General features: G+C 37.3%; 1 pseudogene; it reads left to right on the top strand.

Moving 5' to 3' along the window:
* Positions 1-5,175: 5,175 nt before the first annotated feature.
* Positions 5,176-5,272, top strand: LOC113600936 (uncharacterized; annotated as a pseudogene).
* The last annotated feature ends 522 nt before the right edge of the window (positions 5,273-5,794 follow it).

Here is a 5,794-nt window from a genome sequence, read left to right as displayed (position 1 = left end):
CTCTCTCTCTGCCCCTCCCCCACTTGCACTCTATCTCTCTCTGTCTCTCAAAAATGAATAAAAAATTTAACAACAACAAAAAAGATACAAAACAGATGAACATAAGGGAAGGAAAGCAAAAATAAGATAAAGACAGAGAGGGAGACTAACCGTAAGAGACTCTTAAATACAGAGAACAAACTGAAGGTTGTTGGTGGGGTGTTGGGTTGGGGAAGTGCTAAAGGGGTGAGGGGCATTAAGGAGGACACTGGTTGGGATGAACACTGGGTGTTATATGTAAGTGATGAATCACTTAATTCTATTCCTGAAATTATTAATACACTATATGTTAACTAACTTCGATTTAAATTTAAAAAAAGAAGTTATAGTAATTCCAACCGAGTTTTAATCCATCTAAAGCCCTATATTGCCTGCTACAGATAAGTTCATGAATATGAAATATTCATATTTTAAACACATTATCGAATATTGCTATCTAAATAATATTGAGAATTTTTTATTAATTTTTAAATGTTTACTTATTTTTAAAATACAATTTATTGTCAACTTGGCTTACATACAACACCCAGTGCTCATCCCAACAAGTGCCCTCCTCAATGCCCATCACCCATTTTCCCTTTCCCCCACCTTCCCATCCACCCTCAGTTTGTCCTCTGTATTTAAGAGTCTCTTCTGGTTTGCCTCCCTCCCTCTCTATTTGTAACTATTTTTCCCCCTTCCCTTTCCCCATGGACTTCTGTTAAGTTTCTCAAGATCCACATATAAGTGAAAACATATGCTATCTATCCTCTGAGAACTTTTTCTAAATTAATGAATATTTATTTTGGAAAATTTCAATCTTTATATACTGAGTTTTCCATAACAAACTTTTGTCCAAACAATAAATGGCCTAAGCAGTACAATTAAATTGTTTCTTTAAAAATAACCACTCATTTCACCACATTTTTTGGTTTCAGATATTAGTAATTTTGAAAGAACCAAAATTATTTTTCAAGTATTGACTATTGTCAAAAATATGTTTAAAATTTAACTTTGTTAATTAAAAAGAAATCCTTTTTCTAAGGAGAACTAGAACTAGAATCAACTGATACAAGTTTCCTTTTTAATGAAAAAAAATCACAACATTTCTTTGGAGTAGCAAAACAAAGAATAGAATATTTCCAAAGAAAAAATTCCCAGAAAATAGGATCAAATAAAATAAGGGTAAATTAAAGAAGAAGAAGAAGAAGAAGAAGAAGAAGAAGAAGAAGAAGAAGAAGAAGAGATGGATGTTAACTAAACTTATTACGATAATCATTTCCAATAAATACTTGTATCAAATCATTATATTATACACCTTAAACTAATACAATGCTATATGTCAATTATATATCAATAAACTGGAAGAAATGGAAAAAAAACAGAGAAGACAAGAAAAGTTGTAAAACAAGATTTTGGGAACTTCACACTTTCTGCCTTCACCTACCAAGATAGTAGTGACATAAGCCAAACAAGTGAGCAGCAAGTATAGGAAGGCTCAATAGTCAAGAAAATTCTATATCCTGCACAACACAGCCTTGGATAATAGAGATTAGATTTATTTTTTACAATTTATCATCCACCTTAGACAAACTATTAGAAGTAGAAAATACATTAGCATTCTGGAGGAAAAGAGCAAGTTGAGCAAACATGTATCTAATTTTTTAAGTTTATTTATTTATTTTGAGAGAGAGTGAGGCAGAGAAAGGGAGAGAGAGAGAATTCCAAGAAGGCTCTGTGCTGTCAGCTCAGAGCCTGACTCAAGGCTCAATCCCTTGAACCATGAGATCATGACATGAGCCAAAATCAAGAGTCAGACACTTAACCAACTGAGCCACCCAGGAGCTCCAACACATATCTAATTTTACTAATTTCTATAAAAGCAGTAGTGAAAAGAGTGAAAAGCTTGTTTTAAAACACACAGGATAAAAAGAATGAGAGAGAAAACACTGCAAACAAGATATGAGAAGCAGGTAGAGAACAGTGAATGAGTGGTAATTGATTCAGAGTTGACTTATACCTAAATAGTAACCCTGCAGAGAGGAAACTCAGAAGCAATCCAGTTCCACTACAGAATCCTAGAAAGATCTAGAATTAGTAGCACTATCTACCTCTGAAAGCAGGGGCAAACATAGAGCTACTGAAGGACTGACTAATGTCTATTTAAGAAGGAGTTAGATCCTGAGGCACCTGGGTGGCTCAGTTGGTTAAGTGTCTGACTCTTGGTTTCTGCTCAGGTCATGATCTCCTGGTTCATGAGTTCGAGCTCTGTGTCCAGCTCTGTGTTGACAGTGGGGAGCCTGCTTGGGATTCTCTCTCTCTCCTTCTTTCTCTGCCACTCCCCTGCTTGAGCATGCACTCTTCGTGCGCGCGCTCTCTCTCTCTCTCAAAATAAATAAAAAGAAGCGGTTAGATCCTCAGATCACTCCCTCCCACTCTGCACAGCAGATTCAATGTTCCTCCACCACCCCTTCCAAATACTAGAAGTTTACTCTCTGGAGATAAAAAAAAACAAAAAAAACAACAACAACAAAAAAAAACAGCGTTTCTGAACTAGGCAACATTAAGCACAGATGAGGACTGTAGTATTGTACTGAAACCAGAGCTACTAATAGAAAATTCATATACTGAATATTGTACTCCACACACCCCTGTCCAATCTCTTTTTTTTTTTCTTTAAATGAGCACTGGAATGAAGTGAGCCAGGGCTATACCTTTCAAGCAGGGAATTAGAAAATATTTCGTTAGCAAATATGAGTAGTCCAAATCAATATATCTAAAGATAACCACAAAATTTCCCTCACAAGTCACCTTTCAGTGAATCCCATAGTCAAAAGCCCAGAGCTCCCATCAGTTCAGAGCTCTCAAATATGAGCAGATGCCCAAGGATCACCAGATATCTAAAAGAAAGCCCATAGCATAAGAATCAGTCTAAAACAAAGAAAGGGAGACAACTTGGAGAAGTAGGACCATGTAGGCAAAATAATGCCTTAAATAATTATTAATGTTGGGTGCCCAGGTGGCTCAGTCGGTTAAGTGTCCCACTGTTGGTTTTGGCGCAGGTCATGATCTCGCGGTTTGTCAGCACATCAGGCTCTGTGCTGACAGTGTGGAGCCTGTTTGGCATTCTCACTCCCTCTCTCTCTGCCTCTCCCCTGATCTCTCTCTAAAAAGTAAATTAAAAATTTTTAAATAATTAATGTACTCAGACAGATAGTGAAAGTTATTTTACCAATAAAAAAAGAATAGGATACTATCCAACTTCAAGACTTACTATAAAGTTATAATAATCAAGACAATATGGTACTGGCATAAGAATAAATAGATCGATGAAACAAGACAGAGAGCCCAGAAATAGACCCCCATATAGGCAATCAACTGATTTTTTACAAAGAAGCAAAGATAATACAGTGGAACAATGATAGTCTCTTCAACAAATGGTGCTAGAACAACTGGACATTCACATGCAAAAAAAAAAAAAAAAGGAATCTAGATACAGACCTTACACCCTTCACAAAAATTAATTCAAAATTTGATCATAGGCTTAAATGTAAAAGACAAAACTGTGAAACTCCTAGAAGATAACATCGGAGAAAACCCAGATGACCTTGAGTAAGGAGAGGCTTTTTTAGGTATATCACCAAAGACATAATCCATGAAAGAAATAATTGATAAGCTGGACTTCATTAAAATTAAAAACTTCTGCTCTGTGAAAGACAGAATCAAGAGAAAGAAAAGTCAAGCCACAGACTGTGACAAAAATATTTGCAAAAGACACATCTCATGGGTTGCTTGGGTGGTGCAGTTGGTTAAGCATCTGACTCTTGATTTCAGCTCAGGTCATGGTCTCACGGTTCATGAGTTCAAGCTCCACATCAGGTTCTGTTCTGATGATGTGGAGCTTGCTTGCAATTCTGTCTCTCCTTCTCTCTGCCCTTCCCCCGCTGTGTGGGGGAAAATACTGTGAAATACTGAAAAACAGTGAAATACAGTGAAAATACTGTATATGATATTATGATGATGGATATATGTCATTACATATTTGTTCTGACCAACAGAATGCACCACAGCCAGAGTGAATTCTAAGGTAACCTATGGACTTTAGGTGATTATGATGTGTCCATGTAGGGCCGCCTTCGGTGAAAAAGAAAAAAAGGTATCACTGTGGTGAGAAGTATTGATAACGAGAAAAGCTATGCATGTGTGGGGGCAGGAGTTATATGGGAAATGTCTGTACCTCCCTCCCATTTTTGTTGTAGACCTAAAACTTCTCTAAAAAATAAAATCTTTTATTTTTTTTTAAATATTTATTTTTGAGAGCAAAAGAGAGAGAGCATGAGTGGGGGAGGGGCAGAGAGAGAGGGAGGACAGAGGATCTGAAGTGGGCTCTGCACTGAGAGTGGAAAGCCCGATATGGGGCTCAAACTCACGAACTGTGAGATCATGACCTGAGTTATAGTCGGATAATTAACCAACTGAGCCACCCAGGTGCCCCCAAAGTAAACTATTTTAAAAAAGAAATCTTTAAAAAAAAAAAAAAAAAGAATAAAGGGCACCTGGGTAGCTCAGTTGGTTGAGCTTCAACTCTTGATTTTGGCTCAGGTCATGATCCTAGGGTCATGGGATTGAGCCCTGCCTCAGGCTCTGTGATGAGCATGGAGCCTGCTTAAGACTCTCTGTCTGTCTCTCTCTCTCTGTCTCTCTCCCTCTTCCTCCCTCCCCTGCTCACATGTTCTATCAAAAAATTAAACTAAATTACATTTAAAAAGAAAAGAATAAGATGTTCTTTTAAAAAAGGAACATTCAGGGGCACCTGGGTGGCTCAGCTGGTTAAGTGGCTGACTTTACCTCAGGTCATGATCTCATGGTACATGGGTTTGAGCCCCGTGTCGGGCTCTGTGCTGACGGCTGAGAACCTAGAGCCTGCTTCTCATTCTGTGTCTCTCTCTCTGCCCCTCCTCCACTTGTGCTCTGTCTCTCAAAAATAAGTAAACATTAAAATTTTTTTTCTTAAGGAACATTCAGAAAAATCAAAAGTTCTTGGAAATTACATGTGTAAGAGTAGAAATTAAAACTCAATAGAAGTGTTAGGAGATAAAATTAAAGAAACCTTCTACAAAGTATAAAGCAAAAACACATAGAGTGCTCCCTTCAGCAACACATGTATTAAATGTGTTTATAGGTAAATACAGGGAAGATCAGCATGGCCCCTCACAAGGACAACACACAAATTTATGAAGCATTCCAAATAATAATAATAACAGTAACAACATCAACAACAACAACTACAAGTACTGGTGAAGAGGTGGAGAAATTGGAACATGGGTGCACAGCTGGTAGAAATTTAAAATGGTGCAGCCACTATGGAAAATAGTCTGGCATTTCCTCAAAAAATTAAACACAGAGTTACCATATGATCCAGCAATTCCACCTCTGGGTATATATCCAAAAGATTTGAAAGCAAAGACTCAAACAGGTGTTTGTACACCCATGTTTATAGCAGCTTTATTCACTCTGGCCAAAATGTAAAAGCACCCCAAATGCCCTTCATGGACAAATGACAAATAAAATGCTGTATGTACATGCAACAAAATATTATTCAGCCTTAAAAAGGAAGGACAATCTGGCACATGCTACCACATGATACTAAGTGAAATAAGCCAGACAAAAAGGACAAATACTGTATGACTCCACTTAGATGAGGTACCTAGGGTAGTCAAATACATAAAGACAGAAAGCAGAATGGAGGTTACCAAGGCCTAAAGATGGGTGGTAA

Source organism: Acinonyx jubatus, chromosome B1 (genome assembly GCF_027475565.1).
Source record: "Acinonyx jubatus isolate Ajub_Pintada_27869175 chromosome B1, VMU_Ajub_asm_v1.0, whole genome shotgun sequence".
Classification (NCBI taxonomy): Eukaryota; Metazoa; Chordata; class Mammalia; order Carnivora; family Felidae; genus Acinonyx; species Acinonyx jubatus.
This window is presented reverse-complemented; position numbering and strand designations above follow the sequence as displayed.